Source organism: Corvus kubaryi, unplaced genomic scaffold (genome assembly GCF_017639235.1).
Source record: "Corvus kubaryi isolate FWS band 111438036 unplaced genomic scaffold, C.kubaryi_AGA036_p1.0 66, whole genome shotgun sequence".
In the NCBI taxonomy this organism is placed as follows: domain Eukaryota; kingdom Metazoa; phylum Chordata; class Aves; order Passeriformes; family Corvidae; genus Corvus; species Corvus kubaryi.
In genome coordinates this window covers 31,574,869-31,593,475 of record NW_024582054.1, presented here as the reverse complement: position 1 = coordinate 31,593,475, position 18,607 = coordinate 31,574,869, and the positions used below count along the sequence as shown (strand labels likewise).

The 18,607-nt window shown below is 51.8% G+C and overlaps 1 protein-coding gene across 4 annotated transcripts in view; it reads left to right on the top strand.

The window, feature by feature from the left end:
• The first annotated feature begins 13 nt into the window (after window positions 1-13).
• The window catches only part of DAAM1 (dishevelled associated activator of morphogenesis 1), a 90,216-nt gene continuing 71,622 nt past the window's right edge, over window positions 14-18,607 (top strand). Inside the window, exons 1-2 of one of the 4 annotated variants that reach the window (XM_042047368.1) lie at window positions 14-145; window positions 18,312-18,414. The gene's annotated coding sequence lies outside the window, so the exon portion shown is untranslated. Of the gene's footprint in view, window positions 146-16,132; window positions 16,228-18,311; window positions 18,415-18,607 lie in introns of those variants that run through there. The other 3 variants (XM_042047367.1, XM_042047369.1, XM_042047366.1) reach the window with 3 other exon arrangements.

Genomic DNA, 18,607 nt, shown 5'->3' with positions numbered 1-18,607 from the left:
CGGGCGGACCGCGGGCAGCGAGCCCTCCGCCCCGGCAGGAACGGCGGGCGGACCGCGGGCAGCGAGCCCTCCGCCCCGGCAGGAACGGCGGGCGGACCGCGGGCAGCGAGCCCTCCGCCCCGGCAGGAACGGCGGCCGCGCTGCGGTGAGTCCTCCGAGCCCTTCGGCGCTCCTCCCCTTTCGGCTTCTGGGGGCTTTTGGCGGAGCGTGTTGCCCTTCTCCCGTACCCCGCGGCCGTGCTGGGGAGGGGTTCCGGAGCGCCGGCAGCGGGGCGGGGGCCGGGGCTTTTCTGCCTTTTCCAAGCCGTGGGGAGGGAGGCGAGCCCGCGTCCCACCCCGCCCCGGGCGCTGCGTGGAGCTGTTGCCCCGGGGGGATCGCCCGGGCCCCGCGGCGTCCGCCTCGCTGCCGGCGCCCCGAAGCACGGCGTGTCCCCGGCCCCGGCGTGTCCCCGGCGGTGCCCGGCCCGGTGGTCGCCGAGGAGGGGGCGCCCACGCGGGGGCGTGGGATGCGGGATGCTGCTGCTGCGCTGCCTTCTCCATGGCAACGCCTCCGGAGGCTGCTGCAGCCCCGGCGCCGGCTGGCACGGCGGCTCCCACCCCTGCGGCGACTCCCACACCACCGATATGACCCCCCTGATGGGGCTCCCGCGGGCTTTGGGGGGTCTCAGCCTCCTGAGTGCCTCCCCATAGGCACAGCAGTTGGGGCTGCCCCGTCGTCTGTATGTGCCAAGCCTCTGGTGCTGGTGTCACACATTTTGCTGCAGGCGTGCTCTGGTCCAGCCGATGCTTTGATGTGGGAGCTGGGGTGGGAGTAGGATTTTGGCATGTGCCGGTGTTGGGCTATGGCTTGGCTACAAGCAGGTGTGTGGCTCAGGCACCAGGTGGGGAGGTGCGGTCTGTCATTGGCTGCAGCCGCCCAAAAATTCTGGGAGATTCCGGTCAGGGGTCTGCAAGGAGGAGGGACAATGCCCTTGCTGCATGGAGCCTCGGGGGTTGGCACCCACTGCCACTGGTGTGCGATGGCTGTGGTTGGATCCTGATCTTTTGCTTGGCACAAAGTCTTCAGCGTGATCAGGGAGGTTTTGTCCCTAGGGTCTGCAACGCTCGTGTGTCTTTCACATCATGCTGCCTCTTGCATTGGTGCTGGTGTGAAACAGTCTTTCTGCATCCTTAAGTGATCAAGGTTAATTTAAGGCAAAGATGGATGATAATGTGCCTCCTGACAAAAGCCATGTGAACCAACAGGGCTGTGCTGCCAAACTGGGGGCAAGGGGCTCCCTGTGGAAACCAGAGGCAGGTGGAAGGTCATGGGGTGCAGCCAAGTCCCCTTTTCCTGGTGCTGGGGAGAGGGGAGCCCATGGCACAGGCTGCCTCAGTGGCTTTGACCAGGCCTGAGCACTGCAGATGCCTGGCATTGTACAGCCAGCCAGCTTCTCCCGGCAGCATGGAGAGGGAGAAACTGGTGTTTTCCTTTTTCTTCCCTCTGGAGGTTGATTCTGAGACTACATACAAAATCAGGTGCTGATGTGTATTAATGCCTCAGTGGTGAACCGTGGTGCAACCTTGTTATCCTCCCTTGCCAAAAACAAAGCTATTCCAAAGCTATTGGCATTCCCTGCCTGCCCCTCTTTGAGTCCCATTAGAAGTAAATGGGTCCTGCAGCATCTGGACCTTTTTCCATGAGCACTGGAGTTTGTTTTGGCGTGCGTTTTCCCCCAAGCCCCGAGGGTCAGACATCCACCTTGCTGTTCCTCGATTAATGAGTGACTCGCCCTGCTCTCCCCATGGGCATGTGCCGGGACCTGCCCCTGCTCTGTCAGGAGCAGGAAGCAAAAGCCAAAGTCCATGATCTCCGACCGCCCAACGTTGTGTGACACCGGAACAGGAGGAAGCAGTGACGCTTCCCGGCTCTGGCCAGTGCTCAGCTGGTGTGTGGCTCTGCCGGCGGTGCCCTGACACGGCCTCAGGATTTTTGGGTCCAGCCAGCCAGGCGTGCACCCTGCTCCATGTCCTGGCCTCTGCCCCGGGGAGGCAAACAGGATGGGTGAGGTGTAAAATCAGCACTGAATCCGCTCCCTTGGGCTTGAAACAGAGTCAAACCGGTCTTGACCTGAGCTGGCTCCTTATCTGACCCTTTGTTTGTGGCAGGGGTGCAGGAGGGAGCAGGAAAGGGACAGCCATGGCAGGCTGGCTCCTCCGGTGAGGACAGGCAAGACCTGGGGACAGCCGGTCTAACTGGATCATGTTTATCTCCCTGTGCTTCTGTGCTTTGTTTTGGTTTTTTCCTCCTCTTTTTCCCGCACTGTCATGTCACAGCTGAGGAACCCGAGGCAGGGGTGACATGGAGCTGTTGGGCAGCTGGGCTTCCCACAAGTTCTGTTTGTCAGCCAGCCAGGAGCGTGGCTCCTCTCGCTCCATCTTCCTGCTTTGAAGTTTCCATGCACTGACTATCCCTGCTGGGTTCATCCTTAAAGGTCTTTGGCTGATGCACTTGGAGCAGCCCACCACATGCCCAAGTTGAAAACATACCTGGTGCATTTATAACCTGAACTGTTTGCATGGGGATCCTGACAGATGCACCACCCAGAGCGGGTGGTCTTCTGCCCATCCTCCTCCTGCACAGGCACCCACTGAGCTGCTCCTACATGGCCACTTTTATCTCTGAAGTATTAATAAATGAAGCTTGCCTATTTCTGTGAGCCTTTCTAAGAGGCTGGCGGGGCTGCCTTGAAGGCTTGCTCGGCACTGCAACTATTCAGAGCTTTTTTCCGCCTGTGCTCTAGCAGTCGATAAGCCAGGGCATCCAGCTGTCAGCTCTGCAGATTGCCAAAGCCTGCTCAACGACATTTCTGCAGGCTTCGCTCACAAATGAGGATTTTGTTGGACGCTTTGGTTTCTGACTTGATGCTGGTAATTAAATATCTTAACTTGGCTTCAGAAAGCTGCCACTGCCGTGGAGTGACTGGTGAGGCCATGTGAAGCAGGATGTGCTTGTTCTGCTGGAATTGAGTGTGACCTAACTACGATTCTTCAACCTGCAATTTATTTTCTTATAAAAATATACTTTTTTTATATAAGTAAAACCCTTTTAAAAGGGAAAGAAAAACCGTGTGTTTTACTGCTGTGCTGTTAAGCTTGCATGGACCTGCTGGGACAGCTGTTTAGTTGCAAGTTGTGGCAGCTGAATGCCATAAAATTCAAATCATGTCCATATTGATTTTTTCCCCCTCTTTCTTTTAAGATAATCATATATGTACTTTTCACTCATGCAACACAACAGATGTCAAGTACCATCCTGAAAAAAAAGGAGCTGATCTGAGCAAAGGGCTGTAAATTGGGGCAGAAATACTGAATGCCTGATCCTGACTTGTGTGTTGGTTAATTTAGATGGTAAGTCACATAGATTTACTCGCTCGTGTGTTTACCGTGCTAGGGGATGAGAGAAACAACTAGTTAAGGGTTGGAAAGTTGTTAAATATTCCGGCAGAAGCTCTTCTGAGTATTGGATTAGTTCGCTCACCTTTCATGACATATTCTTTATGCAACCTAAACTAGAGGAAGGGGTTGGAACTAGATGGTCTTTAAAGTCTGTTCCAACCCAAACCATTCTGTGATTCTATGATTTCCGACTTTCTATTTAATGCAGAAATTAGAGGCTCCACAGCTCCTTGCCAGATACATGTTGTGATTTGCTCTTTGCCTTTGATTCTTCTTTCCTTTCTTCCTCAACTGGGAGAAAAGCTATGCTGGTGCCTACTTACCCTCCTGCCCTCTCAGGAGACCATTTGCACTCGGTATCTTCTGTCCTTGTGGCATGTCATAGCATTCTGGAATACACTGAGGAACCAGAAGTTCTGGGGTAGCACAGAAAATCTCGGCTCAGTGAGTCATAAAGCTTTCAGATCTTTGTGGCCACTGAGAAGAAAACCAAAGGAGATGGAAATGAGAGAAGCGGCCTGGCAGACCATGAGGACGTGGTTAGTTGAGTGAAGAGTTTCAGGATCTGAGCTGACAGTGCTTTGTTTCATGATTGGTGTGGCCTGAACACCAGCCACCTGAATTATAGCAAATTAACCAAATTAATGCCTGAAGTTGTCTGAACATCTGGCCTGTGTTTTCCTCATGGTGGGGTCAGGTGGGGTCATTCCCAAGGGCATCTGTCCCATGCTGTGCCCAGGTCTGGAGCAACCTCTGTGCCCTCACGTGAGTCTCTGATTACCCCATCCTGTTTGTGCTCCCTCCTGCGTTCACCCCCAGCCTTTTGGGGGGAGTTTGTTGTAAATGCGTTAAATGAAGGAAGTTTGTGCTGCCTGGAGCACCTGGGCAAGGAGGTTGCTCATGGTGCCTTCCTGAGTCAGCCAAACTGGATGGGGTGGCCCAGCCTAGAGACACTCACTGGTGAGTCGGTGTGACCGTGACTCAGTAGGTTTCTCGATGTTCTGCTCCTCATGACTGAGTTGCCTGGAGAGACTGCGTTCAAAACATTGCTGTGACCCACTGGCAGGGCACTGTTGGACAGGCGTGTTCTTACCCACCAGCTGCTCATCCTGCCAGTGCTGGTTGGTGCTAATGCTGGTTGCTCTTCAAACCTCACCTCTTCCTGGAGTACCTGCCACTTCCTTCGCTGCTGCTTGGATTTTTATTTTTTGTATTTGGAGCTCACTTACGGACAGGGAGGAAGCGCAGCAACGCGTTGTTGTGCGGTTGGTACGAGCTGATGTGTTGCTAGCTGGAGAGGAGACATCCTTGTCTTTCCCAACCCAGAGTGCCGAGAGCTCCCCAGCAGGGCCTGGCGGATGATTGAAGGGTTATTTGCCGTGCCAGACAAGTGGCTTCATGTTTCCCTTCTGCATTCCTGGGGCTGAGCACTGCATAGCGATGTGCTTTCAGCTATGTGCTGCTTACCTGAATCATGTCTCCCCCATGCACGCAGCTTGCGTGGAAGCCAGGGCTGCTCTGTCCCTGTGCCACCGAGTGCTTTTATGAGAGCGTAATGAAATAAGGTGTGGAGGGTGTGGTGGAGGAGCCGCAGGAGCGTCCGGCTCTGTCTGCGGTGGTGAAGGCGACTGTGCCTGCCTTTACCACACCTCCTGAAGGGACGGTTTTCAGAAGCTGAACCCAGTGACCCAATTACCGACCTCTGGGTTTGGACTGCTGCCAGGAATTCTGCGCTGAGGCTCCTCATCCCCTTTTGCGCAGGCCCTGGGTGGAAAGCAGCCATGCCAAAGCTCAAAACAACTTGGCAACAGCCAGAGATCAGTGAGATAAAGAGAGGGGAAGGACCCAATTAATCCACCTGACCTGTGCCCAGCCCTAGGAGAGCAGAGGAAAACACAGTGGGATCTCCTGGTGTTCCTTGCTCCCTGCTGCTTGTCTTTCACATGGGGCATTCATCCTGTTTCCCGTGCAATGGGCTGGGCTGCTGGCAGATCCTGCCTTGGGGCAGTATGGCAGGAGGAAGCAATTCAAAATCGTGCCATTCAGAGGCAGACTCTGGGGGGTGGTGTGTGAAACACCAGCAGCTGGGCTCTGTACCAATATGCAAAACTGAGCTATGGAGCTTGGCAGCTTTTGGGGAAGGCTCTGCAGGGTGTTGGTTCCTTCGATGCTTTGCAAGAGCGAGGATCAGCTTGCCTCCCCTTCTAGCGAGCAGGGCGTTCGCAGAGGTTGTAGGGTTGAGCATTTGAGGGTAGACTGTCACTAAGCAGGAGAATCCTCACACTGTTTTTGGACAGGAACACAACTGCCCCGACGTTGAGGCTGCAGGGGAGGGGAGCTGGGACTGTGTTCTGCACCTGGGAGCCAGCTTTGCACCACTTGGGCTGGGAGGAGAGGACAGTACTTGTCATTAAAATCAAAGAAAAGTGGAGTGTGGAAGTGGGGGATTCAGAGTGGCATCGTTGAGGGCTGGGATCTGCAGCCACTCAGGTCTGAGGTGTGAGAAGGAGGATGCAGTGCGTTACGGGGGGGGTGTGGAAAAATGTTTTATGTTGCTCAGGTGATTTTCTAGCAGCTTGGTGCCTGTTACAGGCAAACTCTGTTGGTAGGCTTTCCTCTCAGCTCCAGCAGGGAGGAGGAGGAGGACTGAGAAACAGTCCAGAGACCATTTTCCCCACCCCAGACAAGCAAGATGAATTGTTTGCTGTGGCATGGCCATGGAGGCAGTGCAGGGGGACGTTTTCTTGCTCAGATGGTTGTGTGACATAGAGTTCAGTCCATGGTAGGTCTGCCCTGCTGCTGCTCCTGAGTGTTTCTTTTATCCAGACCTTTCTGAGGCAGCTCTCTGGAGCTGCACATCCATCTGACTTTTACCTAGCCATGAGGTGTGGTGTTTTGTTTTTTTTTTTTTTCTGAGTGCTTGTTCTTTGCTTGGCCTCAGCATCAACTTAATGAATGGTGCTTAGAGGAGCTGTGAACTCATGTCCCATCCTGGGGAGTCTGCGTCAGCCACGGTCTGGTGCAGCTGTTTCCTTCAAGGATGCTTGTGTGGATGGAAGTGACTGTAAATCTGTTTGTGTAAAGCTTTCCCTCCCGTGACTCCAGTCATCCTTCACGTTCCTGTTGTTTCATGCTGCTGTTCCTGGAAACCACAGCAGCATCTCACCAGAGTTGAGGATGGGGGAGATGTGTCAGGGAAGGTGGATACCTTTGCCGTGCCTCGCTTCCACAGGAATCGCATGCAAAGGACGCTTCATTGACTGAGGTTTCCTTCCCTCTGCCCCCGAGGCATGAGGAATGTCTTGGCTTGTGTGCCCAGTGCGGGGAAGAGAGGCTGCTCTGTGCCTTGATATCAGGGTAAGCCTTTTGGGTGCCTGGTGTTTCTCAGCTGCCCTGTATGGCCTGGCACCTTTCTCCTTGCATATCCCATGCATCGCTTTCAGCTGCTGTGCCTCTGCAGAGGGACACTCACCCAGCTTGCTCATGGACAGCCTGGTGCTGGATCCCATCCAGCAACACGGAAAAAAGCAGCCCCACGGTGATGCCTCTTTGGGTTTTCTTCTTCCATCAAGTCCTACAGTCGAGCGCAGGGCTCCTGCCATGCCCATCCCTGTGTCTCAGCCTCCGTGTAGGAGACAGCAGGGTTAAGGCCGTGGGAGCTCGGGTGTTGTTCCGTGGTGCTGGGCAAGCGTCAGGCAGGAGAAAAGCTGAACTTGCAAATCTGTTCCTGGGCGCTCCGGTAAGTCACGCCAAGGACTGTTTGAACAGTGCTAATCCCAGGTGCCTCTGGAGCAACCTTGTTTACAATGCCAGCGCTTCAAATGGGTGTTCTGACAGAAACTTTTTGCAAGCCATTTGCTTACCAAAGCTCTCTGGGTCTGGGAGATTGGTTTTCAGACCTCATTGTGCTATCTCCTTGTCCCAGCATTTTGGAGACACCCTGCAAAGGAGACTGGAAGCTTTTTGGGGACCACTCAGATCCATTTATGAGCTCCATGTGTTTTTCCATGGAGAGTGCTGCTGGCAAATTGCATGTGAAATAACTGGTGGCTCCGGAGCCATGAGAAATCCCTGCCCATCACAGGGAGCAAAAAGATGTTGAAGAAAATTTTTGGAGCATGCTAAATATTGTAATCCCTATAGTCGGTCTGCTTTTGGGGCTGGGGCTGGAATTGTGCCTTTATGCTCATCGTTTTTTCCCTATTTACTTCTGTATTAGGTGCTGCTTTTCCACTTACCGGGTTCAGCAAAATTTGTCAGTTCTTAATTGATGCAGTGGTGGTCATAGTTGTGTTCAAAGCGCAGTGATGTGTGACAGGCTGTGATTTGGGTTACCTAGTCACGAAATTGTGCCATTTCCTTAGTTGGCACACCAGGACTTATCTTACATCCAGGCTTTTCAAGCCATTCTATAGCGTGACAGCTTTCATCCTGAGAACAAGAGAGTATAGAGGGACTTCAGCCTCAAAATTCTCTGAATTGATTTCCAAAGGGTTGCTTTTAGTTGCATCACAGGAAGCTTTGTTGGTTTTGCTCTGGGGATGAGACTGAACTAGATGAGAGACACGTGAGACAGTGGTGATGATGTGTCTCACAGCTGTAGCTCCGTTGCCTCATGTTTTTCTTTTACCTTTGCCTTGTGGTTTGGACTATGTTTTTCGTTTTGGTGAAAATCAGGGCGAGACTGTGTCTTTGGGGTCTGGCATTCCCAGTATGCCATGGGGTGTTTGACAATTAAGGAGGGATCCATCCCTGGGGATGGCAAGACCCAAGCTCCAGCTGTGGTAATGGGCTGTTACAGTGTGTTCTGAATTGTATCCCTTACTCTGGGAAACTGACTCCAGGCAACATGGAGTTGGGAGCAAAAAGACCAGTGAAAAATGGGTGCTCATTTTTCCAGGGGGGAAAAAAGCCAAAGAAAACACATCCAACAGTCACCTTGTCAGATATGTCAAGGGAATGTCCTTATCCAGCCCCTGGGATGGACTCAGTGCTGTTAATTACAGCTTGTCTTGCTGCTGAAAGGAAAAGTTTGAATCTCTTCACCCTGGGTTTCCCACAGCACCATTTTGGGACAGCACCAGCCCTGTATCTTCATGCCTGGAAGCTCTTGTCCAAGGCCAGAGACCGGGCTGCTGTTTGCACCAAGCCTTGGATCTGTAAGCACCAGTTGTGGCTGAAGGTCTTGGAAAGACACCTCTGTGTCACTCTGGGCCATTCCAAACTCGCCTGCTGCAAAAGGCCCCACAAAGGTGCTCTGGAGCTCAAGGGATGTTGCTGTAAAGGTCCCAAGCACAGGACTGCTGTCCTTTCTGGCGCTGGCCTTGTTTTTGGCTCTGTCCTGCTGGAGGATCTGCAGCTCAGCTCTCCCTTGGGTGCAGCACTTCCCGCCTAGTAGAACTGGCTGGCTTTCAGGAAAATAAACAGGCCTTCTCTGCTGGAGCTGGGAGTCCCGGGCTGCTGCACAAGGGGAGAAGGTTGTGACCAAACGACCCTTTCATTGCCTGCCTCTACCTGTGCCGCCGCTGCAGCCGCTCTGCAGCGCTGGAACTGGGCTGTGTCTCATTGGTAACAGGCTGCATTCGGGGGACAGCTTTATGCTCTTGTTTCTAAATTCTCGTGTAGCTCCAGGAGGGGAAACCATCCCTAACCTTTCCATTTTGCACATGGCTGTGTTTCTGTTGGGAGTCCTGCGTTACAGAAGCTGCTGTTGGGGCTGTGGTGCTGTGAGCCCATGGCACACACCTGGGCAGAGCAGCAGGGCAGAGCAATCACTTAGCTGAGAGCTCATGGGATGCTTGGTGCTTTTCCAGCACCAGTTCCATGTCGTGCAGTGCCCAGCACAGATACGTGTTCACAGCTTGCCAGTGCTGGTCTAACCCCAAGCTTATTAAAAGCTCACAAGACCGTGTCTTCCCCTTCCTCCTCCTGCTTCCTTCCCCCTCCCTTGGCTTTTCAACACCAGGTTTTGAATAAATCATCTAGGATGTGATCACACAGGAAATTCGCGAATTTAATTTTTTTTTTTTTTTGTATTTGTTTTTTTTTTTTTTTTTTACAGCCAAGTTCGGAAGTGAATTCAGCTCTCCAGGGTTTCAGTCCTGTGCTTTTTAATCACGAGGTTCCCCATCCTTTCTACTCTGTCACTTGTGACATGACATCTCCTTGGCCTTGTAAGCTTTTCCCCTGCTTCTGCCTGCCCACAGAAACAATAGCTGCTGGAAATGCTCTTCAACCCAAAATGGCTGGGGATTGCCTGTGGAAAATGCAGATTTAATCTATGTTAGGTCTTTTTGTTATTTTGTTTACTGCTTGGTTATCCTTTTCCTTCAAAGAAAAGCCAAGCCCTTGTTCTTGCAGAATTCACCACTCGCGATGTGTTCCTCGCTGGAAGTAACACGCTCAAAATCCTGCATTCCTTTGTGCATCTTTGCTTTATTTTCTTTTTCTTTGTGGGTGGGAGCTTAGGGAGTATAATGGGCAGATTAGCAACTGTATTTGTGGAGTAACCCATCTTTGTGCAGGTCTGGCTAGAAACCAATTAAGCTTGTCTTGATCTCTAAATGAGATTTTTGTCGAACGCCTCACCCAACTGCCTCCTGCATCCATTAATAGCAGGGTGGGATGAAAATAGCTGAACGAGTGAAGATCGCGTGTTGGATAAACAGAGAGGCGTTGGCTGCGGGGAGGTTCCCGGGATGCGTGTGAGCTGCTGCCTCTTTGTGTGGTTGTTTTTTAGCTCCGGTTCTTGAAACCTGGGATTAGGAGTTTCTGACTGCAAGTTTGCAGTCCCCTGCGGTAGCAGGCGTGGCGTCGCAGGAAAAGCTGCTGGATAAAGAGGGAACATCCCGTGGACTTCATTACTGTGCTGGCCCCCATTCCTGTGACATCCCTGGGAGCTCCTTGTTACTCTCAGCTGCGGGTCCCCCAGAGTGCCTTGGCCTGGGTGTATCTGTCTGGTCTAAGGTTGCTTTTTAGCCTGGAAAAACCCTGTGGCTTTCCAGGGGGACACACGACGTCGCCAGACTGGGGGTGTTGCTGCTGCTGTGATGAAAACCAGTCCGGGAACGGCGCTTCAGTGTGGTGTTTGTGAAGAGAACTGACTAAGGAAAGATGCCTTTAATAAGCTGTGCCTCCGGGGAACCCTTCTATCTCTGTCCCAGACTGTTTCTGCATCAAGATAAGGTTGCAGAGCAGCTGGATTTGTGCTCTGCTTTGGGAGGTGTAGGAGGGGGAAGGGCGCTAGGATTTCTTTTAGGGTGCGAACATTCATTATGATCACTTGTATTTGTAAAGTAGCTACAGATAAGCTGTGCACAGGTGATACCTTCTTCCCTGATGCCTAGCCTCGCTGTTATGGACAAATGATGGTGAGACTGGTCTCAGGGCAAGGGGGAAAGGAAAACACTGGGTGAACTTGCAGGGTGCTGCAGATGTGCTGCAATATGCAGCAGACCACCCTTGTGCCCCGCTTGGCCCTCTCCTAGGGGTGCACAAACCAGCTTTTCCCTGCATTTTGTTCTCTATCTCCCCGCTCCTTAAATTCCAAAAGCTCGTGGGTTATTCGTGGAAGTGCTGCTTTTTTTCTTCTCCCCGTGTAAAAGTGCCCAATAAGAGATGTAGGTCTAAGGACATTCCATGTTGTGCTGAAGCCCATGTGCCATATCAAGGAGGTTAAGGTCTTGTGGACCTCGACATCATGGCATGGTGAAACCCAGTCACTTCCTGTGCTGGGGAAATTTGGGTCAGCTTTGGAATCCTGAATCCGTGAAGACCTGGATCCAGATGAGGCAAGTGCCTTCCAGGGGTCCATGACAACTGCAAAAGCCTCAGAAAAATCTAAAGCTGGATGACTGGAAGATGGTTTTGGTGCTTGGGAGGGAGTTATGAAGAGAGGGGCTGGAACAAGCTTCCGGGCTGGTGCTGTTTTGTTTTTTTGGGATGCTCTTTACTGAAAAGCTGGGGAGTTTTGATGCCAGTGAGACAGAAAAATACCTGGTGGCAGGGTGTCCCCTGGACTTCATCCTGCTGTCGTGGGGCTGAGGCAGTTCGGTGCAGTGATCTGATGTGGCATGGCAGCTGTGCGCCGTGGAGATACCATCTCTTGGGAGGAAAACGTAAAAATAACCACGTCTTTGTCTGTGTCTTTGAGTTGCGTGAGACTGCAGCGAAGGAGGTGGGGGATGAAATTATACCCATGGAAATTAGGCAGGAGAAATGAGCCTCTTCCTGGGGGGAAGATCTGAAGGAAAGGTCCTGAAGACCATGAGGGAAATGTCCTCGCTCTCCTCCTGTACTGTGCTGGGTTGCAGGGGACACACTGGAGCTGGGCTTCAGGGTGATTTCAGAGGGTCCCCCATTGTCCCCTGCCATCCTCTTCCTCACTGTGGGCTGAAGGAGGTGCAGCCCCATATGAGTTCCTGCACCTCATCCTGTACCATGGCTCCAGGGTCTAGACAGGTGACACAGACCCTTGCGAGAGACTGTGTCCTGCCCAAGGCTTTGGGAACCTGTTGGACCCACTCTTCCACCTCTTTGCATTTCAGAGCTTTTATGGAGCATGTCTGTTCCTCTGTGGGGGACCACTAAAGTGTGGAGCTAGGAATAAATCCGTGGGAGCTGCGGTGGATGGCAGACGGGCGCTCCTGGCGTAAGCAGGCCCAGCTAATTTAATCTGCGGTGGACATGATCTCCTTTGTCTTCCAGTTGAGCTAAATATACCCTTTGAGTTGTGGTTATGGAGGCTAACTCCCTTTTTGATTATGGAAAACACACTAATGTGGGATGCAGCTGGCTGTCTCTGCATGGAGCTGGGAGAAGAGCGGGATTGGGACATCCCACGGCTGAGACTTGCGTTGCTCTCTCCTGCATATCTGTATCTGGACCAGGGCCAAGGTGTGGAATGCTTGATGGGCAGCTGTGTGGAGGTCTGCAGCTCTGGATTTTTGTGTGATGCAGGTTTTGGAAGCATGAGGAATCCCAGCATAGCCATAAGCTCTGTCTGACAGGTTCTGAAGTTTAGTGGCTGAGCTGCACCTACCTGGGCATGGCTGGTGGCTTCGGGGCAGCGAAAAGGTCCCTCTCCATCGTTGCATAATTCCCAGAAGCAGCAGTTCAGTATTTCTGGATGCAAAGGAAAATAAAAAGCTTGAGTAGCAGTTGGAAGAAGTTTTAGTCTTGGAAGGCAAAAGGGAAATTAAATGCCAGTGGTGAAATTTAATGCGTTAGTCCAAAGGTACCATGTGAGAATTATGTGCCTGGGACTAAGATCAGGAGGCTGTGTGTTGGGGGATACCTGTTTGCACCCTGTTCTGTCTGTGTGGGTGCTCTGCCAGAGCTGCTGGGTGGGCCTTTGGTTGCTTTTTCTCCTGAGGTTTGTCTTGTGTGGCAGCATCTCAGACTCTTCTGTGTTTGGCCTCACAAGGGTCCTTGAAAGACCAGAAAAGGTAAAATGTGCTGCTGCATCTTCCCTGCTGTGCTGGCCTCAAAGCCAAGAGTCATTTTAACTTTTCAGCCCTCACTGTTGCAGGCTTCAGAGGAGCCAAGAAAGCAGTTCATAAGGAGAGCTTTAGTGAAATGTGGCTTCAGGGTCTCTAATATTAGCAACTTCTGAGTTAAATACCCGGTGTCAGCCATGCAAGTGCCTCGTGCAGATATTTGCTGGAGGTTGGCAAATCTATATTCCCCCATTTGCTGTCCTTCTGTGTGTAACCAGCTTATCTCTGAGCAGCTGGATTTAACCCTCTTATCCACCTCTGTGCTGGTGGTGTGGTGTGCCAGCCCTTCACACTCTCCTGCTCCTCTGTCCCAGGATGCTGAGAAAAGCCTGGATGACTTCGGTGAGAAATGGGCGTTTGCCCTCCCCGAGATGATTACTTCTGTTATTTAAAAACAAACAAAGCAAAAAACGCACCAGCAAACTCCTGGATTGGGATAATTAAGCCAATTGAAATGTTTAAGTGAATGAGTTTCCCTTTAATTAAAAAAAAAAAAAAGTCTCATCATGGTTCCTAAAATAATGAGCCACTGACCTGCTTTATCCCTGATTTGGCTTACAGATGGAGAGGGGAGGTAAATTACCATAGAAGCATAAAATGTCCTGAGCTGGAAGAGACCCTCAACGATCTTTGAGTCCAACTCCAGCCCTGCCCAGGACACCCCAAGAATCACACCCTGTGCCTGAGAGTGTTGTCCAAATATACCTTGAGCTCTCTCAGGCTGGTGCTGTCACCACTGCCCTGGGGAGCCTTTTCCAGTGCCTGACCACCCTCTGGGGGAAGAGCCTTTTCCTAATATTCAGCCTAAACCTCCCCTGACACAACTTCATGCTGTTCGCTCAGGTTCTATTACAGGTCACCAGAGAGAAGAAATTGGTGCCTGCCCCAAATTTCAGATAAAATAGGGGAAAAGCATGACACTTGAAAGATCAGCTCCTCATCTTCTATGGCAGTGCCTGAGTTTGTTAGTTCTGGGAAGCAGAGAATTGCTCTCCAGGGGCAGGGCAGTTTGTCCTTTCCTGGTGTCTCTGGAGCAGAGCAGCACTCCACTGTGGGGTCAGTTTCCACCTCGGAAAGATGAGATCTCACCTCCCCGCCCTTGCTTGGTCCCTAAGCCAGGAGGATTCTGGAGAGCCAGGAGCTGTGCCCTGGGGCTGGGAGGAGGCAAGGGACCACATCACACCTCTGCAAAGCCAGTGCATGTGGGAATGGCAGCCCCTCAGTGGTGGGTTCAGTGAAAAGATGTGAGGAGACATGTTTGTTTATCGAAATACAGATCAGTGCCGAGGGAAATGGGGTGTGTTTCAGGGAAGGGGTGAGGCAGCGTGGCAGGGCGGAGGTGACCTGATCAGCGGGGACCACAAACACAGCTGTGTGTGCCTGTGTGCCCTGGTAACTTGAACTCATTGCTGCTGGGAGTCCCTGCCTCAGACTGCTGCCAGAGATGCTGTACTCATTATTAATCTGCTGAGATAATTGTAGTTTTAATGTTTCCAGCGGGGGAGTTCACAGGAGGCGGAGGCATTCCTAGGAGCCCTCGGTGGGTACCGGTGACTCAGCGTCTTGGAGTTGTTTTAAAGTGGGCCTCGGGCTGGTGCTGATTTTCAGAGCTAGGAGGTGATCTGAAGAGGGGGAGCACAGGCAGTGATTTGGAGCTGTGGAATAGCCTTTTCAGCTGTGATTAGGAAATGAGGCAGTTTGGGAGCTGCTGAACCCATGGTGGAAGGGCAGTGCCTGACCCTGGTTTGACTGATGAGCGTGCAGGGAAGTGCTGCATAAAAGCTGTGGAAATGTTGTGTGCTGGGGAATGGGAATGGTCCTCTTGCCTTTTCATCAAGAAGCTGTAAAGTGGCATCCAGCAGCTCTTCAGCCCGCCAAACAGCCCATGCCTGGAAGCCAAAGCCAGGTGCATGCTATCCTGAACAAGGCACAGGAACATCTGGATATTTATTTATATTTGAGCTGCATTTAGCCACTGGAACAAACACTTGCAGAAAGTGGCCTTAGCCTTGGCTCAGCATCCTGCCTGCAGACCACAGGTAGCCCTGAAGGGAGTTTGAGCTTAATGAAAGCACATTAAGCCATCAGTAGCAAGAGAAGCAGATAAGATTAAAAAGCGGTAGTGTTTGGGAGCCCCATACTCCAGGAGAAATCCCTTTCAGAGCAAACACTTGTCGTGTAGCTTCTCTAGAAGCTGGAGGAGGACAATGCAGAAGAGGATCTGTGCCACATCTCACAAGAGAAGCAGTCCCACTTCCCTGTTCCACAGCGAGGACACCCTGGAGAGGTGGCTGGGGCAGGGTTTGGGATGCTGCTGGGGGCAGCAGCCTCTGTCTCCCATCCCACCTGGTGGCTGCAGCCCTATGTAAGCCAGCAAGCAGGTGTGGATGGAGTTTCTGTACATGTGAAACTGATGTCAAGCAGTGTTTTTTCCTATTTGCTTTTAAAAATCATCTGTTGGCTCTGCCTGCTGTGGGGCAGAGAGGTAGGGACCAGGTGAGATGTGACACAGATCTGCACTGGCCTCTGTGTTGCCCTCTGCCAGCCCCCCAAAGCCCTGTAAGAAATGTCTGCTCTGAAAAAGTGATTTCTTCTGGAAAGGGGGACTGGAACGATAGCAGTGCAACCTCTCACTGCTGAGGAGAGTCCTCGTTTTGTCTTGTCCCGTTGATCTGAATGAAGTAATTTATAAGGACATTTTCCATGAATCAATAAATCCATGCTTGCTGCTGTGCCTGGGAGGTTTAATTTGCTCTAGATACTGCACAGAGTATCTCTGTCCTGAATTGCACTGTGAAGTTCTGCTCTTTGGGAGAGGATGAGGATTCAGCTGGATCCTCTGGGAACACGCTGCAAGCATCTGATGGTGCCTGATCCCTGTTAATTGTGTGCCTCCTGCTGTGGGCTGAAGAGTTCAGGGAGGGTGTAAGAGCAATCGTTTCCCTGTGTGTGGAGTTTGAGGGCTTAGTCCGTTGTTCCAAGCATTTCCTGATGTTACAGATCCTGGGGAAAGAGAAGCCAAAAAAAAGGGAGGGGTGGGGGCACTGGCCTTTGAAGGAAACCACAGTGCGGAAATCTGGGTTACAGGTAGGTTTTTCTTTCAGGTTTCTGGGTGATGCTTCCTCTCAAGAGGAATTGAAAAACTCCTGTTGCTTTGTGCCACCTCCCCTTCCAAAAGCTGCTTTTATGAGCCCTTTGGAAGCAATGCACATGTTTTTACAAAGCCTGCCACTGGATCTGCCTGGAAAAAGAGGGTTCAGAAACACAGCCCTGCTACAATAGAGAAGTCAAAGGTAACCCCAACCCCCCGCAGTCCTGAGCTTGTTTCCCTTGCTTTGTCTGAGCACTGTGGTCTGGTGAGGCTGCAACTGTGGTCATGGATGGATGAAGGGGCCTTGCTTTCTGCTGTGCACTGGGTGTTTGGGGTTGTTCCTGGCCTCTTCTTGTGCACAATGGGTGCTTTGAAGGCCTCTGACCTGGTGGGGCATGGACTGGGTCAGCCGTCCCCACGAGCACCTGGAGCCCACCTCTCCATCCCGTTCCACCTGCCTGGCTGAGCCCCCAGGGACCCCTCCACTTCTCCAGAGAGGCTCTGAAACCATTTTGTATCTCTTGACGGTCAGAGCTCAAGCTGGAGAATCCAGAAACATTCCCAGAGCCAGAACACGCCATGGCGAGTGGGTGCGTGCCTGGTCTCTGCTTCTCATTTCCTTCGTTGCTGTGGGAGCAGTGGAGCTGCACATGGGGTTTCAGCGGGGTGTCCCCTCTTTTGTTCCTATATATTAGAAAAGTCTGCGCATGTGTTTATATTTAAAAACAATATGTATGTATTTCAACATGGCCGTTCGTGAGCTGTGCCCCTCAGGACTGGTCTGGTTGGGCGAAGGAGGGATGTAGCTCACAGCTGCCTACCTGTTGCACTGGCAGCTGTGTGATGGTCCTGCTGGTCCAGCCATTCTTGCACTTGGAAATAACAGGTGTTGGCAGGGAGTGATCCCAAACCTGCTCAGACCCAGCTAGGAAGGCTCCCTTTGAAGTGAGCAGGCTTTGGAGTAAGTCTGGCAGCACCAGTGCAGAGGCTCTGTTGCTGTTATTTGTATCACGGCCTTTCCAGGTGTGCCCATCTTGCATTTTCCATGCCCTTTTTTCCACATGTTTGCTGGTGTGTTGGAATGAAACAGATGCAGCTTCTGGTGGCAAGGCTTGGATGTTGGGCTTGTTGCCCATCCTCTGGGACAGCAAATGCAAGGTCAAAGCATGGCTATGCCAACAACAAAGTGGAGCAGCCAAATAAAGTTGTCATTTTAAATAATTGCCATAATGGTTTCTCCTCCCTTTCTTCCACCCCTTCCCCATGTTCTTCCCCGTCACTGTTCCCCACCCACAACCTGGGGGCTGCCTGGATGTCTTCAGGATTTATGTTAAAAGGGAAATGTTATGTACGTAATTAAACCGTCGGATTGCTGGATGGAAATGGGATTTGGTGCTTACCGCTGTGACTCTTTCTCATGCGTGAGGGTGAACTGATTGATTACTGAGGTTTGAGATTAAATATTCCCCTGAGCTCTGCTGCCATTTAGTGTGGCAGGGGGAGGGCAGAGGGAAGGGGCGGAGGGAAATTACGGTTTTCCTCCAAGGCAAGGAGAGTACGGGAATGTCTGCTGAGCACATCCCCTTGTCTTGGTCTGCAACATGGGCTGTAACAGAGGCTTCTGGCACTGGTGTCTTGGGGCACAATAAAGCAGGTGCCTTACTCTGCATCCACGATGGTGGATGAGCTGCTGGTGGGCTTTGCAAGTCCCTCTCACTGCTACACTGAGCATCCTGGATGTTGCATCCTGCCCAGTCCCTGTGACTCAGCTGCATCCCCACCTGCCCACATCTCATTCCTGGCTCAGATCCCTCCCAGCCTAGCAGCGGGGTAGACCTGCTGTCCCCGCCTTTCTCCTTAGGAGAACACCTTATTTATTTCTTTCCTTAATTTCTTTTAATCCAAAACCCCTCTGCGTTTGGTTTCGATGGGAAGGGAGGAAAAACCCCCACGCGCTGCTCCTCGAGTGTGTGGTGGGTTGGAGACGCCGCCTTCGCCCGCTTCCCTTGAAGTTTAATTTTAGCTGAAGGCGACGGGATCCCTCCAGGGTATGGCAGAGATTTCCTATCAGCTGCCCAGACCTTAAGAAACACAAACGAAAACAACACAGAAGCACTTAGGTTTATTTGGGTGAATTCTTTCCAAAAAAGGGTGTGACTTATTTTTTTTATGAGCAGCCCCTGCGTATGCTGGCTTTGTTCTGCTGCAGTCGAGTATTTCAGGTCTTCCAGGATTTAATCAGAATAATTAGTTACTGTCTGTTTGTACCTTCTGTTTCTGTTGCAGGGTTACCAAAGGGCGTATTTATCTTCCAGAGGGCTGCCTAAGTGTCACTTAATCATTAGAGCCTCTGATTTCCTCCAAGTTATCTGTCATGCGGCTTGTGTAAGTAAGTAAATAAATAAATAAATGGAAGCGGCGAGGGTGGGGATGGTGTTGGTGGATTCTGCTTGGGGGAGGGCTGTACGGATTTTTCCTGATTGTCACGGGTTTAATTGTGAGTTGCCTGTGGTTCCCAGCCCGTCATGCGGTGATCAGAGGACTGAGTGTTTGGATTGGCGACGAACGACCCAGCCAGTTTA